Here is a 22302-nt window from a genome sequence, read left to right on the forward strand (position 1 = left end):
GAGCCGTTAGGCCACACATTAGATGACTAGAGAGTCGTTGAGGAGTGCTGGCTAGAGTAATATAACGGGATGAATAATAACGACACCACCACCACCAGTAGTTGCATAGAAATTTACCTTATAGTACTGTAGAGCTTGCTGAGCTTGAAGAATGGTGATAGAATCTGATCTTCTGTATGATTTGAAGGCCGAGGAAGATCACCTACCCAGATGCTTGATGGCTGACATGGGGATTCCTCGTTCAGCTGCTGTAGTAGCTGCCCCAATTCTGAATGAGGGCCGGTGTAGAGAGAGGGGGATAGACTACAGCTTTTAACGACAGAGTTTAAATGGTTCTGACCAGCCTTTGAAAGAGGTGCACCGTTAGGTAAGATGAAGAGAGGGGCAACGTTAGAAGTTTTAGGGCGGATTTTAAGAATTTTTACCATAGATGTAAATGGCAAAAATTATTATTGATTTAAGGGAGTGATAAGGTGACGCCAGAGCTTGAGCGTCGTTTTTGAATGTTAAAGAATTAGAGTGAAGCAATTGGGAGAGAACAATATCAGAAAAGGAAATGCCGCGAGAAGGATCGAAAATATTAGGATCATAAGAGAATTCACCCATATGAAAAAAACCTATATGGTTCATATATAGCGACCATATATGTTCCTTACTTAAATCAGTCAGAATTATCTTATATGTTTAATGTAAGTCCCATATATGTCATACACAAAATCAGACCGTTTATGGCCCATTTCATACTAAAAAGCACACAGAAAACTTTTGGGTCATGTATGAATCCTGCAAAAATCTTATATGAGTTTTACATGTAAACTGTATGCAATGGTATATGGTATTAGTAGAAAATACATGATATTCATATACAAATCATATAAAGTTCTTATACTGAATCATATGCTAGTCATATTAAAGTCATATAGGATTTATTTATATTTTGTGTCATTTGTTTATATGCTTTTTATACAGATTTCATATTTTTTAATAGGGAAAAGGTGTTAGCTCTTCAAGTTTATATAATATACATATAAACTACATATAATAATCATACATGATTTCAGTCAATATTACAACATCTCTGCATATACTAACCATATATGATTTCAATCAATGACATACACAAATTTGTGATGGAAACACTTTTATTTCAACACAAAATGAAATACTCAAATTATACTCCACATGAGTAATTTACAATTCCAACTTGATAGCAAACTGAACTTTGCTCAGGAAAAAAACAAAACCCAAAAAACAACAACAAAATACACTGAACACAGTATAATGGCCATCAATCAATGATAATGAACGGATTAGTTCACACCAAAATAAAAATTGACTGATCATTTACTCACCCCCATCTCATCCAAGATGTTCATGTCTTTATTTCTTCAGTGGAAAAGAAATTACGTTTCTTGAAGAAAACATTCCAGGATTGTTCATCATATAATGCTTTTCAATTGCAACCAAAATGTTGAAGGTCCAAATCAACGCTGTTTCAAAGGGCTTCATAGCCTCTGCGTGATCCCAGATGAGGAATAGGGTCTTATCTAGTCAAACGATCAGTCATTTAAAAAAATGAATATACATTTCAACCTTAATTGTTCAACTTGCTCAGCTCTGCGAGGTGCCAAGGATGATGTAATCACGTAATCTGAAAATAAATGAACGTCTTATGGGTTTGGAACGACATGAGGGTCATTTTAACAACATACATTTTTGGGTGAACTAAACGTTAAAAATTGACAAAGTTTAATAAATACTGTAATAATGTATTGCTCATTGTTAGTTCATGTTAGTTAATACCAGGGGCGTAGCCATCTTTTCAGAAGTGAGGGGGACAGAAATGTCGTAATACCCCCCCCCCCCCCCCTTTCTTTTTTGGACCAATATAATTTATCACATCTCTTGCTTTTAATTGGGCAAGATATCAAATACACTACTGAACAATAACCACTAATTAATATCTATAATATTATTCTCCTATTTTTTATGCCAATTTTACTGCTACAAACAATTGTGCATTAAGATTCCATAGATTTTATGCAATGTAAAAAAATATATAGATATATTCTGATGCAAACCATGCTGTTCTCCATGTGAAGATATAGTAAAGTGTCATTTATTCCTGTGATCAAAGCTGAATTTATCGTCATTACTCCAGTCTTCAGTGTCACATGATCCTTCACTAATCATTCTCAGATGAGGATCTGATGATCAACACACATTTATGATTATTATCAGTTTTGCTGCTCAAGGTGCTGCTTAATTTTTGTGGAAACCATCTAAACATTTGTGGTAAAATTAAAAAAGAGAGAAATTAATACTTTTATTGATCAGGCATGCATTAAATTGATCACAAGTGATATTTTTAATATTAAAAAAGATAATGTATTTAATAAATGCTGTCCATTGAACTTTCTATTCAGTAAAGAATCCTGAAAAATAACATGTAGGCTATCGTGGTTTCCACAACATTTTTAAGCAGCACAACTGTTTTCAACACAGATAATAATTATAAATGTTTCTTGATTATAAAATTATTTTTTATATCTTATATCTTGATTATATCTTGATTATTATATCCTGATTATAACGATTAGTGAAGGATCTTGTGACACTGAAGACTGGAGTAATGATTATAAATTCAGCTTTGATCACAGGAATAAATTACTATATATATTCACATAGAAAAAAAGCTGTTTTAATTTGTAATAATATTTCAAAATAGTACTGTTTAAACTATTTTTGATTACATAAATGCAGCCTTGGTGAGCAGAAGATACTAAACATTAAAAGCTGCATTATTCATATAGCCTAGCCTACTTTATTGTCAATAAATAGGCTACATTGAGATGACTTGGAAAAACACACATAAAGCATATATTGTCGCAATCGTCTGATTGTCGTCGTCACGTTTCATCACTCATAACGATTGTTTTCCTTCAGCTCAGCTACAGCTCCAGAGGGACCAATCAATATATTCTTATACAGTTACTTACTTTCTATTACAAAATTGTAATATTGTACATCATTTAGATTCATTTATGTTGCAGTTACATGAATGCAAATGATAGAAGTTTATATTTTAGCTATATTTTAACTACATTAGAGCAATTTGCAAACTCAAATTCACTAAAACATTAACTCTTTTAAAGTGAATTGGCACAAAATAGACTATTAATGATCACACAAGGAACATATACCGGTAAACAAATCACATTACATTTATTCTAACTTTTGCTGTCTCACACAATCGTTGTATGACGTTATCTATGCAAACCATGAGCTTTAGGGTTTAACTTAGTTATCAAATGACATAGTTAAACAACTAGAATAGTTGTTTTTTACATTTGATCATTTAGCAGACGTTTTTATTCAAAGGGACTAACAAATGATGAGACCAATAATATAGTTTAATAACTTTAATACAAATATAAGCATTTTTCACTTGTTTTTGCACATTAAATACTTGTAATTTATTTTTTTGCACGTGCGTGCAGCATAATTAGGCTTAACGTTACCTGTACGTTACCTAACACCAGGGGCGTTTCTAGGATTCTTATTTTAGGGGGGCTCAGCCCCCAGTGAGGGCAGGTCTGTAGAAAAAATGGTAACACTATTTAGTTTAGGGTCCAAATTGCGCTATTAACTAATAGCTTACAAACATGCATACCCAGAAGATATTGGCTGTTTATCATTACTTATAAAGCAAATATTAATACCTTAATGCATGGCCATACTGTACATGCAATTATCATACCCAATAATGTAGGCAGGTTTATAATAACCAAGATCCCAAATGTTAGGGGGTTCTAACATGGTCCCCCGATAAAATTTTGATTTCTATGATCTACATATGAGCATTTTAAGATGTTCTGAAGGCCAAAAAAATTGATAACAATAGCTTGAAAACCATGTCACTGGGCAGTAAATTATTTGTCTTTCTTATGTCCACATCTCTCTTTTTCTCTGTTTTTATCTTGCCCTGTCTCTTCATAACGCTGAGCTTTGACTGTTTTTTTCCGTTTTCGTCAGTGAATAAAGTGAGCATATGGTTTACATATTAACATACTGATATTTATGTTTCATGAATAATTTTCTTAGACACGTTAATGTACTGTTTATCAAAGTTTTAAGTTTATTAAAATCACAGTATGAACATTCATTAGGCTATAATCTTATGCCCAATACAGGCTGAAAAAGCTGATGTTTTATTAATTTACTGAATGTTACAAATATAATTATATTAATTTACAGTAGGCTATATACACATTCATTATTAAACTTACGCCTAATCTGATGAAAATGGCTTTGTTAATATTTTCTGTTTGTTAAGGCCTACATTATGAATCACATTGGCATATTTCTAGTTAAAAATGTCTAAAAATTAGACACAACAAGTTTATTCATTTGCCTAAATATTTTTTTCTTTTGATTAACATTTCTGACTTAAAGCAGAAGCTGTCAAACATGAATTTTTAATTTAGCTGCATTTATCTTACTTGACGTCGAGTTGCTCTGCTAAAATTTGCGCTCAGCCTCAGCAGTTTCGGTGTGACCATAAAGCCCGCCTACTCTGATTTGATTGGTTTTATCAAATATTTTGACATTGACGAGCGGTGACAGACCAATGACGCTCAGATTTACACTCACACACACACACACACACACACACACACACACACACACACACCTCTGCTTCTGACGTGCGCTGCGCTCTGCTCAGAGCCGCTGCGGATTGGAGAGACAGACTAAAAAACGGGACGAATTAAGCCGAAGCCTGCCGCCAGTTTCATATGTTTTAAAGGTTAATCACATATTTTTTAGGGAGCTGAGGCATAAGTTTAGGGGGGCTGAAGCCCCCCTAAAAAGGACGTCAGTAAAGTTGGTTTTATATTCGCACATTCACACATTCGCGTTCAATAACTATCTCAATAAATGTGCAATAAATTAATGTTTGCAAATGGTAAACAGCGATATGATATTGTGAAGCAATGATTGTCAACCCACACCACTTTTCAAAACTGAAAACAAATTTACAAGTATTATTTTAAAGGCATTCTTACTTGCGAATGTCCACTGAATGTACAATGTAGCGTGGAAAACCAGTTAGGGACCGTGTACAAAGTTTATTTTTTTTTCATTGTGTGCAAACAGATAGGCTAATTACATTTTAGCTGGCTACAGATGAACCTACCAGCAAATATAACGCACATTACATTTTAGCTGGCTACAGATGAACCTACCAGCAAATATAACGCACATTATAATGCTATATATTTTACTTTAGAAACAATAAAAAATGCATTATAATGATGGTGTTTAGAAAGCTGTTTAGGAAATTAAAAAGAATGAACAGTTACATTAACTGTAATTTTATATCCAGTCATGTGGAAATCCATCTGTAATCTGTGCTATAACTATCTGGGCAGCGGCGACGTGTCAGCTGAGTTTGGTGACGGTACAGTGAATTACAGTGAAGTTATTGAATATTTTTCATTATGAAAATTCATAAAAAATACGATTTATTATTCTTTTTCGAAAACAACTGCTGTGCTATAACTATCTGGCCAGCGGTGACGTGTCAGCTGAGTTTGGTGATGGTACAGTGAATTACAGTAAAGTTTTTGAATATTGTTCATTATGAAAATTCATAAAAAATACAATTTATTATTCTTTTTCAAAAACAACTGCTGTGCTATAACTATCTGGCCAGCGGTGACGTGTCAGCTGAGTTTGGTGATGGTACAGTGAATTACAGTAAAGTTATTGAATATTTTTCATTATGAAAATTCATAAAAAATACGATTTATTATTCTTTTTCAAAAACAACTGCTGTGCTATAACTATCTGGGCAGTGGCGACGTGTCAGCTGAGTTTGGTGATGGTACAGTGAATTACAGTAAAGTTATTGAATATTGTTCATTATGAAAATTCATAAAAAATACAATTTATTATTCTTTTTCGAAAACAACTGCTGTGCTATAACTATCTTGCCAGCGGCGACGTGTCAGCTGAGTTTGGTGACAGTACAGTAAATTACAGTAAAGTTATTGACTGTTATTCATTATGAAAATTCATAAAAAATACGATTTATTATTCTTTTTCGAAAACAACTGCTGTGCTATAACTATCTGGGCAGTGGCGACGTGTCAGATGAGTTTGGTGACGGTACAGTAAATTACAGTAAAGTTATTGACTGTTATCCATTATGAAAATTCATAAAAAATAAGATTTATTATTCTATTTCGAAAACAACTGCTGTGCTATAACTATCTGGCCAGCGGTGACGTGTCAGATGAGTTTGGTGATGGTACAGTCAATTACAGTAAAGTTATTGACTGTTATTCATTATGAAAATTCATAAAAAATAAGATTTATTATTCTTTTTCGAAAACAAATGCTGTGCTATAACTATCTTGCCAGTGGTGACGTGTCAGCTGAGTTTGGTGATGGTACAGTGAATTACAGTAAAGTTATTGACTGTTATTCATTATGAAAATTCATAAAAAATATGATTTATTATTATTTTCCCAAAACAACTGCTGTGCTATAACTATCTGGGCAGCGGCGACGTGTCAGCTGAGTTTGGTGATGGTACAGTGAATTACAGTAAAGTTATTGAATTTTGTTCATAAAAATGTATGATTTGTAAATGTGTTATAAGCTCTTGTAGCAAATATGTAGTAACGCATTTTGGGGTTTTGCACTTTTTTTAACTATTTGTACTATTTTAACAAGTAAGGTATAATTTTTTATTTTTTTAAATTAATTTTCATAAAGAATATTATTCAATAACTTCACTGTAATTCACTGTACCATCACCAAACTCAGCTGACACGTCGCCGCTGCCCAGATAGTTATAGCACAGCAGTTGTTTTGGGAAAATAATAATAAATCATATTTTTTATGAATTTTCATAATGAATAACAGTCAATAACTTTACTGTAATTTACTGTACCATCACCAAACTCAGCTGACACGTCACCGCTGGCCAGATAGCTATAGCACAGCAGTTGTTATGGGAAAATAATAATAAATCGTATTTTTTATGAATTTTCATAATGAATAACAGTCAATAACTTCACTGTAATTCACTGTACCATCACCAAACTCAGCTGACACGTCACCACTGGCAAGATAGTTACAGCACAGCAGTTGTTTTTGAAAAAGAATAATAAATCGTATTTTTTATGAATTTTCATAATGAATAACAGTCAATAACTTTACTGTAATTCACTGTACCATCACCAAACTCAGCTGACACGTCACCACTGGCAAGATAGTTATAGCACAGCAGTTGTTTTTGAAAAAGAATAATAAATCATATTTTTTTATGAATTTTCATAATGAATAACAGTCAATAACTTTACTGTAATTTACTGTACCATCACCAAACTCAGCTGACCCGTCACCACTGCCCAGATAGTTATAGCACAGCAGTTGTTTTTGAAAAAGAATAATAAATTGTATTTTTTATGAATTTTCATAATGAATAACAGTCAATAACTTCACTGTAATTTACTGTACCATCACCAAACTCAGCTGACACGTCGCCGCTGCCCAGATAGTTATATCACAGCAGTTGTTTTTGAAAAAGAATATTGAATCATATTTTTTATGATTTTTTCATAATGAACAATATTCAAAAACTTTACTGTAATTTACTGTACCGTCACCAAACTCAGCTGACACGTCGCCGCTGCCCAGATAGTTATAGCACAGCAGTTGTTTTTGAAAAAGAATATTGAATCATATTTTTTATGATTTTTTCATAATGAACAATATTCAAAAACTTCACTGTAATTCACTGTACCGTCACCAAACTCAGCTGACACGTCGCCGCTGTACTGTAATGGCTTAGCTGGTAAACATTTGCACCCTTTGCATTAAGTACAGCTCTTATATTGCACTCAATTGTCTGAAAAGGGTGATAAAGCATTGCAATTGTTCAATTTATTTCAATTAGTAGCCTACATACAATGGAAATATGTATTGATCTTTAATCTTTATATTATATTTTATTCCTTTCATATTTATTTATATTGAAACACTAAACAGTATGCAGAGTAATATTCTCTGTACCTATTACTTAGAGAAACCACATGTTATCAGTGTGTTTAGAATTTTTTTTGGATTAGAGTTAGCTCCAACCTCTGCGTGTGTGTTATTTCTCTGGTGTGTTTTGTGTGTGTGCTGAATGCTCAGTGCAGGTCCAGTAGCCTATTGGAGATTTTTGCAGACAATGACAGGAATGAAGACTTCTTTCTGCGACTATACAGATTATTTCTATTAAGTGTAATAAATGTGCTATTAAATATAATTAAATCTAGAGTTTTTTTAAAAGTTTAATTTGATTGTTATGAAAATGCACAGATACAGTGGGTACGGAAAGTATTCAGCCCCTCTCAAATTTTTGTCACGGGTACAGAGCGTGACTGTGACTGAAGTGAAGGGCAGGTGGACAGGTGAATCAGGTCTTGGTGAGGGATGTGGGAATCGTTGGAGAGATCGCTGGATATAGACAATGGACAGTTCGCTGGAGACACCATGTATTCTAACTCCTCAATCTCTACCTTGTCTTCATCCCAATCCTTTCTCTTGTCCTGGTACTCATCTTCCTCTCCATCATATGCAGGCATTTTTCTGACTTTCTTTGTGTTGCTTTAAATTGTTCCTTTTTTACACAAGATCAGCCCAAAGATGCCTGTGTTAACTGTATATGGTCATATGAATGAAAGAACATCAACACCTGAACAATTTCTAGATGAAAATCAGAAAATCTGATTCATAAAATTATATATTTGCAAACCTTCAATCAGCTGTTTCTCAGTATGAAATAATAAAATGCAGGGGATATATTTGTGTTTCAATTCACAATATGGACAGCTGTCTATCTTGACTTTAGCCTATAAGGTTAGGTTTAGAACATGCTGTTATCTGGTCTGGCAATCAGTGTTAAAGCACTGCTACATTTGGCAGTAAAAATCCATTGGTGTGGTCTTGGTTGAGCTTGTGTGCAAAAAAAGTTTAAGCATTTTAAATTTTTGTTAACTATATGCATTTTGTGTCAAAGCAACAAGAAATGTGTTATTTGTATAGCCCACACAGACAGATGTTTTGCTAACTGGGTTAAGATTTTAGGAAATTTGTTAAATGTATTGTCATAGCAAATGTAAAAAACTGTAACTCAGGTACTGTCCATTTCTTCTGATCATCTTTGAGATGGTTCTACACTTTCATTTGAGTCCAGTTGTGTTTGATTGGACTTTATTAGGAAAGCCTGTAAATAAAAAAAACTGTAAATGATTTTAGCAAATTACTGAAATATAACAAAGAGTGAAAAATGTAAGGGGGGGTCTGAATACTTTCCGTACCCACTGTATATTACTTATGTTTCTAAGCAAGCAGATCTCGTTCCTCATTGACTATCATGTTTCATCATGACTATCACCATCATGTTTTCCCAACTATGGCAGTCTATGGGGCCCAAGACAAGCGTAGTTACAAACATTCTTCCAAATCACTTTCTTTCTTTTCAACAGAATAAAAATTAAAACCACATAACATATTTTAACAAATCCTTACGTAATGTTCTACTAAAGAGGAGAAATAAGTGACATGAAAAAAAAAAAAAAAAAAAAAAAAAAAAAAAAAAAAAATATATATATATATATATATATATATATATATATATATATATATATATATATATATATATATATATAGATAGATATATATATATATATATATATAGATAGATATATACACAGTCCCTGACAAAAGTCTTGTCGCTTGTGTACAAATTGACCTAAAGTGCCGCTGAAATATATTTCTAATCAAGATTTGTTTTACAAGAAATGGCTCATTTTAATCCCACCAGCTTTTGTGATAATGTTTCAGTGAAAAACTAAACTTTCAAAAAGTATTCTAATATTCACAGCTTGGTAAAGCCCATTGAGTCTATTTTTGCAAAGACATAAGTGTTGTCACCTTTTCATATGAGCTTCACCTGTGACTAATAATGGATCAATTAGGTCTCAAGTGTGTATAAAAAGAACTCCAGTACACTAGACCTTCACATCAACTGCAACTAGACCTCTGCAAACATGCCTAAGATTCACCCTGAGACTAAAGTTTTGATTATCAAGAGGCTGAAACCAGAGCCACTGCTGACGTGGCAGACACCTTCAATGTGTCTCAGCGTCAAGTACAGAGGATAAAAAAAAGATTTGAAGAGACTGGAGACGTTTTTGACAAGCCCAGGTCAGGCAGACCCCATAAGACAACTGCTTGAGAGGACCGTTTGTTGGCTCGAAAATCCAAGGCCAGCCCATTTTCCACTGCAGCAGAGCTCCACGAGACCTGGTCACCTGAAGTCCCTGTGTCAACCAGAACAGTTTGTCGGATTCTGTCTCGAAATGGCCTCCATGGTCGAATCAGTGCCCAGAAGCCAGCACTAAACAAAAGACAATTGAAAAACCGTGTGGCATTTGCCAAGGCCCACAGCCTGCTAAAAGGATGGACGCAGGAAAAGTGGCAGAAGGTGGATTTTTCAGATGAATCTTCTGTTGAATTACACCACAGTCGCCGCAAATATTGCAGGAGACCTACTGAAGCCAGAATGGATCCAAGATTCACCCAGAAAACAGTGAAGTTTGATGGCGGAAAAATCATGGTCTGGGGTTACATCCAGCAGGGGCGTCGGACTGGGGGGATAAACGGTACTGAGTAACCAGGGCCCAAGGCAGGGAAGTCCATTTTCTATACATACACATACATGGTACGGGGGCCCAGCAAGATGGTTTGTACCCAGGGCCCAAAATTTGGTGCTACGCCCCTGACATCCAGTATGGGGGTGTGCGAGAGATCTGCAGGGTGGAAGGCAACATCAATAGTCTAAAATACCAAGTAATCTTAGCTACCTCTTATATTCCCAACCATAAAAGAGGCCAAATTCTGCAGCAGGACGGTGCTCCATCGCATACTTCGTCACCGTCTCCACATCAAAGTTCCTCAAGGTGAAGAAGATCAAGATGCTCCAGGATTGGCCAGCCCATTCACCAGATTGATGAACTCTGGGAGGCATGCAAGACTGCTTTCTTAGCTATTCCTGATGACTTCATCAATAAATTGTATGAATCCTTGCCAAACCGCATGGATGCAGTCCTTCAAGCTCATGGAAGTCATACAAGATATTAAATTTGGATCTCACAGCACCACAACTTAATTTGCTGACATATTTTTGTATTTGCAGTAAATTTGTTCAATTTCTGTACAGGCGACAACTTTTGTCTTGCCAAAATTTGACCTTTCTGTCTTGATTAAATGATAAATATTTTTTTCTGTGAAAATTATTTATTTCAGTGCATTAAACATCATTTGGGAGGGTTTTAGCTTTTCATATGAGCCATTTCTAACACCAATGAATTAATTAAAAGTCAGGTTAATATCAGGTTTTTCTAGAAAATAGACATTTCCCCACTGAACAATCTTTAATATTTATAACAACAGCAAATCTATTTATTTGTATAAATCATGCAGGTCATTCTTTAGGTTTTTTTTTTAATATTTTTTTGAGTATTTCAAGTATAGGAGTATAAACAAATTTTAACAACAACATAAATGGAGCAAAAAAAGAACAGAAAATGCCAAACTAAATGCATGAAGAGCCAGGGATAATATAAATTACATTATATAAAACATCTCAAGAGGCACTTATTAAAAATCAGGCAAAATGTCACAAAACATACAGTCACATGTAAATTGTAGAAAAAAAAAAAAAAAAAAAAAAAAAAAAAAAAAAAAATATATATATATATATATATATATATATATATATATATATATATATATATATATATATATATATATATATATATTAAAAGATGTACACAATATTATGCATTATAAGGCTTTAACATTGCTGGAGGTATTGTATCCAAGTCAAGTAATACTTATAGACAAAAAATTAAATGGCTATTTATGTAAAACAAATTATCTAGTAAAATAAATAGATTTATTAGAAAATATTTATTCAAAATATAAATTTTATAACATTATAAAAACAAAACATCCTTCTACAACCAAGTAAAAATGTATGAAAGAATAAATAAACAGTATTTCTGACCAAACAGTGTTACATGGAAAGAGATGAGGTAAACATGTAGCTAATTTGAGTTTTTTTTTTAATGATATTATGTCTATCTATTCAATACATCAAAAAACAGGAGTAACTGTTATAATAGACTGCAGTAGGAGTGAACAAGGAATAAAATATTTAATTTGCTTTCTGACTAAAACGGGATTAATGACACTAATATGATGATTGAAGTATATGGGAAATACGTAGAACCAGAAGATGGCAGTATTGCAAGATCAAGGATGCAAGTTGCCGTTACAACCCGAAGAAGATACGTAATTTGTAGATGGTCCCTAAAAAAACGAACTCTCCATAGAGGTAAGCGTGTTTATCTGCTTTTGAAAGACGTCGAGTTCTACAGAAACATGTGTTGTAGCATGTTCTCATAATAATCAATAATGATAAATAACCGAAGTTTGCCCTTTTTAATAAAGATTCATGAAGTTATTTAACGCGGAAGTTTGAATGTGCGAATAAAATCCTTCAGTTTAGATGCAAATGTCTTTATTTATGCCCCCACAGTTACAACAGGAAATCTCACATTGACTTAAAACAATTACATCTGAATTTATGACACAAATGAGAAGAGTCTGGAAAAACATGACAACGTGCATCTGCAAAATGGAAGTAAATACAAATGTAAACTTGCCAATAAATACAGAAATGAGACAGTACTACTGAAAGAAATTGGTAGAAGAAAGAATAATATTCCAAACTCAGGGGTTTCCACCATGAGCAATGCCTCGAAGCCTTTCAGGTTGTAAGGAAGACAGTTTTGCACCGTCCCAGCAAAGATAAACTCTGATGCCTCTTTTTATCAGCATTCACGGCATCTAAAACAACAAGAAGTTAGTAAATATTTGGAAATGTGATTAATTATACATTACAAATATAGCCTACAACAAAATGAAGTGAAACTTGAAATTTTATCAAAATCTTGATATCCCAGTTAAAACGGTAACATTAAATTCAGGACTATTAATGCATTTTAGTAAAGACTTTAAAGGACCTGCAGACGCACAATGAATGAAAAAGCAAAGTGACTATATCCCGTGTTTTATCTAATAATATTATTGTATTTAATAGTAAATAAATAAAGTGTAAAAAAAAATGAAACAAGTAAATGAATGACCAAATAGCTAAATTAAGAAAATAAAAGAGGAGCTGTATAGGCAGGGGCGTAGCCATCTTTTCAGAAGTGAGGGGGACAGAAATGTCGTAATACCTTTTTTTTTTTTTTTTTTTTTTTTGACCGATATAATTTATCGCATCTCTTGCTTTTAATTTGGTAAGATATCAAACACTGCTGAACAATAACCAATAATATCAATAATATTTACCTTTTTTTAAATGCCAATTTTATGATTGGTTTATATACTACAAACACTTGTGCATTAAGTCTCCATAGATTTTATGCAATGTAAAAAATAAAAATAAAATTCTGATGTAAACCAGCTGTTCTCCTTTTTTCCTTTGATCAAAGCTGAATTTATCATCATTACTCCAGTCTTCAGTGTCACACGATCCTTTACTAATCATTCTCATGAGGATCTGATGATCAACACACATTTATGATTATTATCAGTTGTGCTGCTCATGGTGATGCTTAAATTTTGTGGAAAACCATCTAAACATTTGTGGTAAAATTAAAAAAGAGAGAAATGAATACTTTTATTGATCAGACATGCATTCAATTGATCACAAGTGATATTTTTAATATTACAAAAGATAATACTTTATTTAGTGAATGCAAATAAATGTTGTCCATTGAACTTTCAATTCACCAAAGAATCCTGAAAAATAAAATGTATCATGGTTTCCACAACATTTTTAAGCAGCACAACTGTTTTCAACACAGATAATAATCCTAAATGTTTCTTGATTATAAAATCATCATATGAGAATGATTAGTGAAGGATCATGTGACACTGAAGATTGGAGTAATGATAAATTCAGCTTTGATCACATAGGGAAAAAGCTGTTTTAACTTGTAATAATATTTCACAATATTACTTGATTTTTGATTACATAAATGCAGCTTTGGTGAGCAGAAGATAGGCTACTAAACATTAAAAAAGCTGCATTATTCATATGATATAGGCTACTTTATTGTCAATAAATAAGCTACATTGAGATGGCTTGAAAAACACACATAAATAATATATTGTCGCAATCGTCTAATTGTCTTCGTCACGTTTCAGCTGATAACGATTGTTTTCCTTCAGCTGCAGCTCCAGCGTGATAGTAAGTTTCTACGAATCCACTTTTGGACTTTCTTTGGAGCGCCCTCCTCATATTTAGATACAAATAAAATGACAGGTCATGCATAGCTTATTTTTTGTCTCTGATTTTAAATCTTAATGTATTCACATTGTATTCACATGTATTCACATCACATTCTATGTATAAATACACTTGCCCTTGACGTCAATACGCGCGCAATAAACCGAGGTAGAGAAAGCTATCTTTAGCGTCCCTGTTAATTTGCCCGCCGCCATGCAGGGTAACGCGGGATCGAATCCCGCTCGGAGCGGTTCGACTAGAATCGGGGAGACCTTGTAAAAGTGCGGGGGACGAAAATACATTTTCTTAAAAGTGAGGGGGACACGTCCCCCCCGTCCCCCACGTAATCTACGCCCATGCATGGTGGTTTGGAAGAGATTTTTTTTCCATTTACAACACGAACTGAAGGCACAACTGTTTACTAAAATTTCTGTAGTTTGATATAGCTGCCTACAGAACTTAAAGATCTCACTCTTTTCTTTTTTCTTGCTGCATTAAAGATTAAACTGTAATGATGTAATTGTGATCTGCTCTCGTGACGATATCTCGCAGCTGAAGCAGAGCTACGAGCTGATTGTATTTCCCCTCACCGCTAACAGGTCAATCAGTTCTAGTTCTGCTTCAGCTGTGAGATACTCTCACGAGTGGCGAACACAATTACTGACAAGCCAGAAATTCTGACAAGTCAGAATTCGGACGCAATTCACAGTGTATATGCCAATCTTAAGAAAAAAAAAATGAATACAAATATGATATGGTTTGGTGAAAAACAAACTGAAACTCAATGTATTAAGATTATCCTGGCCGTTGGTTGTGTAACTTACGAGGGCGTTTATGTGACTATTATTAACATTGCAGTTCACTCTAACTCACTCAGGAGAAGCACACAAGTTGTAAAACATAAAGATGAATAAAAACACTAAATTAAAATTGAGATGAATTTTATAATTATATTTTTGTAGGCCACTTACCTCTAAAAAACATGGTCGTTGTCCTGTGTCTCCTTTTCGCGATTGAAGTCTGTTCAGCTGCGCTTGCTTTGGTTGATTGGTGGATGTCTTGAAGGTGCATTACCGCCACCTGCTGGATTGGATTGTGGCGCATTCGAAAGGGACACATATTCGAAATTCTTTATTAACTCTGTATTCTTTAGATAAATAATGAAATACATGTACATTCTACATGACTTAAATAATAATAATAGGCTACATTTTTATTTATTTAAAACTGATAGACTAAATTTATGGTAGTTCTTTTTTTTGTTTTTTTTTTGTTTTTTTTACATTTTTTATTATAATAACATGAAACACAGAATGACAACATTGCATGCCAGTAAGCAGGAAAATAATATACCTTTTAAAAAGATTCATAGTTTTTACAGCTTTACAGAAATCAAACATGCATACAATTTTAACTCTTCCAGAAATTTACATTTATGTATTCTTTGTGAATCCACATACTCGTTGGTGTACTCATCGTATCCTTTGAGGATAGTAAATGTGCTCACATTCACACAAATGTACCCAATTGATTTGGACTTGCCTTAACATGTTGAATAATGTGACAGATAGATTGACCGTAAGCCTCACCGGTGGAGAATTAAGCTGACCAAACATCAGCATTGATTCAATGTTTGTCTTTTCAACACTGAAAAGCATGGAATTATCAACATTGATCCAATATTATTTAGCAGTGAATTTTCAACATTGGTCCAGTATGGTGTTAGCATTGAATTTTCAACATTGATCCAATGTTACTTAGCATTGAAATTTCAACCTCAACCAAAATGATGATTCTGATGGAATTTCAACATTGAATCAATGTCACCATGCTATCTGGGTTACGTAATCGCCATGTTGGCCCTCCATCTGAGTACATTAGTCTAGGAGGGACATACCCGTAAATAAAGCTTCGCCTTTCGCGTTTAAACGCTCGATGCACCGTGTCGAATGTAAGGAGGGGGATTGCCGTGTTGATCTTAGATTAAATCGGCCACCGTAGAGTTAAACGAATCGGAATTGAGAGGAACAGAACTAAATATTCCCGGTTGGTCATATGCATTTCCGCCGCTAGTTGGGGGAAATAATACGCGGTGTGGTTTAAACTCCGGTGGGCTCGGATAAATCCGGTGAAGTAGAAGCTTGAGGGTGCTGCGTAGACTTTCTCTTCCTGCCGACTTGTTGCGTCTGCCGGGTGAAGGAACGGTTACTGGCTGTGAGAAGCAGGTTATGGTGGATTAGTCAGAGTATTAAGGCCAGGTGCAGTATGTACACGCTGGATAACTTCGGCTGATGGGATACCGGTAAGCCTTCGGGCTTGATAATGTCCTCCGAAGGCCCTTTTCCCGGTCAACCCGCGGCACTGAATGTGCGAGCTGCGCATGTGGATGGGAGGAAGCGGCAAACTTCGTCGTCAGTAACAGGAGAATGACGAACGCGGGCGTGTCAGTGGACGTGACGATTTGGCAGGTGAACAAGACGAATCGTCACTTCAGTATCTGCAAACTCAAACATGTGTAAGTACAGAGCCTTTATACCGTGAGCATGAGAATATCATTGGATAAGAGTGAAGGCATTAAGTGACGTAGTAATTGAGTCTTCCCAGCAGAACTTATGCTAAAGCTTTCATTTCCATGGGAATGTGTTATGGTTGAGGTGTGGACACAGGGAGGGGGATTAAAAGTGGTAAACTTTTATAATCCTTGCAGTCAATTAACAATAGATGATCTTAATGCAATAAGAACCAAGGCTGGGGACAATTTGATATGGTGTGGGGATTTTAATGCACATAATTCACTTTGGGGAAGTCAATGTACAGATAGTAACGGAAGGATAGTAGAAGAGTTTTTGGAAGAATACGCATTAGTGTGTTTAAATGATGGGAAGGGTACTAGATACAATATAAGGGATTCATCGACTTCTTGTATAGATTTAACAATAGTTTCTGGAGCTATAGCTTTAGAATGTCAATGGGCAGTTCTAGATCAATCAACATTGGGAAGTGATCACTTTCCAATAACATGTGATGTTGGATTGGAAATTCATCAACAAAATAAAGCAATGCAAACTAGGTGGAGGTTTGATAAAGCTGATTGGGATAAATTTAACATCTTATGCATTGATGGAATTGAGAATTATAGCTTAGAAGAAGATATAGACGTGTGTTCTGACAGATTAAATGAAATTATTATAAATGCAGCTGAAGAGTCTATTCCTAAATCTGAAGGTAAAAGAAGGCTGAAAGTTGTTCCTTGGTGGAATGACGAATGCACTAAAGCTGTTAAAGATAGAAATAAGGCTTTCAGAGATCTTAAGAAAACATTAATACCTATAACCTTAATTATATTTCAGAGGAAACGGGCTCAGGCTAGGAAGATAATAAAGCAAGCTAAAAGGATGTACTGGCAATCTTTCTGCTCCACAATAGGTAGGGAAACCCAATTAGAAGATGTTTGGTGTGTCCTTAAAAAGATGGTTGGTGTTTATAGAACTCAGAATATTCCAGTCTTAGCAGATGAAGTGAAAATAGCAGTGACTGAGGAAGAAAAAGCGGAAATCTTAGCTACCACATTCCAACAGGCACACAGCTCGTAAAACCTAGGAATAAATTGTAAGAGAAGGAGGGAAGAAATTCTAAAGCAACATCAAGATATTTATTTAAAAAAAAAAACTGTTAGTCGAACAGCTTTGGATGCTGCCTTTAATATGTGGGAACTTAAAAGAGTATTAGTGAAGGTTAGTAGTACTGCTCCAGGAAAAGATAGAGTATGCTATACTATGATTAAACAGATGGATGAAGTAATACTTAAAGTAATATTGGATCTTTATAATAAAATATGGATGGAAGGACACCTACCTTTATCTTGGAAGCAAGCTATAGTAATCCCTATTCACAAACAATAGCAGGAAATTATAGACCAATAGCTCTAACATCTAATCTCTGTAAATTAATGTGGCAGTATACTTTGACATTGAAAAAGCATACAATATGACGTGGAGGGAAGCATTGCTGTTAAAGTTGCAAAAAATTGGAATTGAGGGAAGATTTTATAATTGGGTTTTAAGTTTCTTATTTGGCCGATCTATCCAAGTCAAGGTAGGTGTTGGAAACTCAGAAGTGAAGACCAGGAGAGCTTGTGTATATCTTTCGGGCAGGCGTTCCTCTTTATTGAGAAACACACGTGCCGTCTGTGGCTGCAGTCGTCCAAGTCTAATTTTGAAAGTATACATTGTAATTTATCCACACTTCAGGGGGATGGATTTAGACAGTAGAGGAGGAGACAATCTAAACAAAGGAATGCACATACTGCCCAGGTAAAAGGGACACACCCCATACATTTCCATGTCACCAGTCCTAATCCTATCAGCATAACAGTGCCAATCAGACCACCAATCCAAATCCTATCAGCATAACAGTACCAATCAGACGAATAGATGCAAATGTGATCACTGACAATGTTGCTTATAGATCAGGAAGTGCATAAAGACAAAAAACTGATTAGCTTGATCTCCTTAGAATGTAGTCAGTCTGTACCTCCAAACTGTAAAGCATTATGTACATAACAAACTGTTAGTATACTATTACATTGGAACCTTGATATAACAATTTATAAATTTGTAATCCCACAGTCCCCCCTTTGAGAGTTCTAATAACTCTCACACAATTCAAATTTAAACCTTCATAAGTCCATTCTATAGCTTATGTTTGTTAGCATAAGCCCCATCTTTTATTCATGTAACTTGAAAAAGTTACAGGCACATATCACTTGCTCTGTGTTGATTGTCTATAGTGACAAATGACATGCTGACACAGAAACAAACATGCCACTAGGGTCCATATAGTTCTTACGGGTAATGTTCTTTTGTGGTTGGAACAGTCCTTGGGAGTCATTTGTTGACCTTACAGGTTTCCGAACCATGAAGAATTATCTTCAGTCATCTGATGTAATTTTGCTGAAAGATCAAGAATGTCTTGTTGGATTTTGTTCAAGAGTTCTTGACCACCATGTTTGTGCATAAGTGAGTCCTTGAATGCAGCCATCTTTTGGTTTGTGGTTGGAGCTGAATTATGTAGAAACCAGGGTGAACCTGCCGTTGAATTGACTGGGTAGGATGTTGTAGACCAGAAAATCCTCCCATCATATGCCACCCATGGGATTCTTGCTTCTCCTGAAGGTGGGTGTGGCATGCAGACATTCTTTCCAGCAAACATGGCATTTCTTGACATATTCATAAGCTCTAAGAATATGTTGTTTCTGGAGTCTACACTTTGTGCGATGTTCATGATGATTAGTAGTACGGCAGTCTTGATCATGTTGATGGATGACTGAAGTTTCCGTATGTGATTCTCTGCGTTGTGTATTTTTTTTGTGACAATTGGCTCGGTAGTGAGTCTAGTTGTCCTCTAGAGGTTGTGGCTTCATACGCAGGTGAGGAAGTCGGTGCGTATAGGTCTGGGGACAGCCATCAAGTGGTATCTGCACAGAGTAAGAAAGAAAACAAAAGACAGCAGAGCAGTATTTGTTCTAAAAGACTGCAAACATTGGGGTTGTTTCCTCTGTTCAATCTGAGTCTGCTATTGTTGTTCCTTCTTTCCCTATGTCTTAATTCCTGTGACACCTAAAGAACAGTGAGGTAAGGATGGACTAGTGAGTAGGGGAAAGCCTATGAGGGAATCTTCACCGCAGGATTAGCCCCCGATGCCTGTTGCATTCGGTTCTTTCCTGGGCTCCTCACTGGTCCGTGTGTCCTAACCTATCCCTGTCGGTGGAGGAACAACATTACAGTGTGACACATGCGTCCAAGCTTTCCTTCCCTGACACAACACTGCAGCTGCTGTAATCAACATCCCTTGATGTGGTACTTGCTACTTAGGCTCTAAGGGCTTGTTTCTGAATGACTTTATCATCACCAACTGATCTTGGATGATCGTGTGTCCACCTTCTGGTGGCATCTGCCAACACGACTCAACTCTCTCTCTGGCTCTCTGTACTGCCTTTATGGGGTTATCAATGATTGAACCATCAACAAACAACTCCAATTCTGCATTCTCAAAGGGAGTTTCTGCTATTTCACTTGTAGCTGCGTATGTAAGCGTAACACAATCATGAGTCATTTCTCCTTCATCCTCTAACAAAACTTCAGTCATTGGAGACATCATACATGAGGATGGGTTCGTGACAGTTGCACGCTGTAAATCAATGTTCAGGGCTGTGAGGGTTGTTAACCAATTTCCCCATTGAGAAGAGGTGACAGAAGTGACTTTTGCTTGACTTATTAGTGTGGACACTGCATGAGGGCATTTTACATTTACAGTCTGTCCTAACACCATTCCTGATGAAGCCTGAAGGGCTGGATCATTGTTTAAACTTTCAGACAATTTAGTAGGAATTACTGTAATTTCTGCATCTGTATCAAGCAAAAAGTCAATCTCTTTCTTTTGTTTGCTACCGTTCACAAAAATGTAATTGTGATGGATTACAGGGGAAAGGTAGCTACTCACAGCCCCAACAATTAGTTTTTTGCCTGTTCATTTTGTGCTTTTAGAAAAGCCTGAGAAAGCTGTCCTAAAGTTTCAGTGTACCCTGGCGGAACTACTTCAGGATTGTAGGCGGGCTGAGAAGGAACATAATTATGCATAGTATTTATTTTACTATCTCGCAACTTTTTCCTACACTCTTTCTGCCAGTGACCTGATTTTTCACAGTAGTTGCATTTGCCTTCTCTCTTAGGCCTTCTGTTAACTTGATTTCTTGTGCTAAACGTAGCTGCTGCTACTCTTACTTTTGCCTTAACATCAGCATCTCTTTCCCATGTAGCTAACCTTTCTAGGTTACTTCTGAGAGTTTTGTTAGACCAAGTTAGATCTAGGAATGGCAATGCTTTTCTGTACTCGGCTAAAAGACCATCTGACCAGATGCGAACAAAAGCTCCCTGGTCATCTAAAACACATTCAGAGTCATCAACTATTCCACTGTCAGTTATAGCTGACTGACAAAATCTTTCAGTGTATTCGCTGAGAGTTTCTTCTTTCCTTTGCACACAGTTAATGATTTTGGACCAGTCTACTTTGGGTCCCATGATATTCTTTAGAATTTTCAAAACACCTTCTCTCATATCGCCTTTACTGACATGTTGTAGTTCAGAAGTAACAGCAGACTCAAAACTGTTGAATTCAGATTCAGTTAGAATCTGTGACGTCAGCTGTGTGACTTCTGTTAACGACATGTCGTAGAGACGGATTTTGCATAACAATGTCCTTCTAAATTCAGAAAAATGTGTGCGTGCTGAGGGTAAGCTCTGGGATAATCTTTCTATGTCTTTAGGTGCTAGTCCTTTAGCTACAGTTTGTACTTGTTCAACAGAGTTATGAGGAACACGTTCAATCCCAGATCTTTTCCTTGCACCACACACCTTCACTGAATCGACAGGCACATCAGTTACTGTTTGGATAGCTACATCTGTTTCAAAGAAAGTTTGTAAGTCAGGATAAGTGTTATCAGTCTGACTAACTTCATTCACATCAGTTTTCTCTGCAGCTTTGTTGCGGTTCAATTTCTTTGTCAAAGATGCTACCCTAGCACTGAACTCTTTGTTCTGTTTCTCTAGCTCTGAAATACACTGAGACTGTTGTCTAGCTAGCGCTAAACCAAATTCTCTGTGACAACAAATAATGCCTTTCACATTGTTCTTGCGAATACATTCTCCTAAAACTTTTTTACATTCATCAATTGACCAAGTCTTGTCTGGATGGATCTCATATTTCTTTGTCAGATACAATCTGACTGACTCAGTCACAATTGAGTCCATGTGCTCTCCTAACAATGACTTAAATTCACTATCTGACCACAAAGGCGTCGCAAGACCACCTTTTTCAAT

Source organism: Pseudorasbora parva, chromosome 13 (assembly GCF_024679245.1).
Source record: "Pseudorasbora parva isolate DD20220531a chromosome 13, ASM2467924v1, whole genome shotgun sequence".
Taxonomy (NCBI): domain Eukaryota; kingdom Metazoa; phylum Chordata; class Actinopteri; order Cypriniformes; family Gobionidae; genus Pseudorasbora; species Pseudorasbora parva.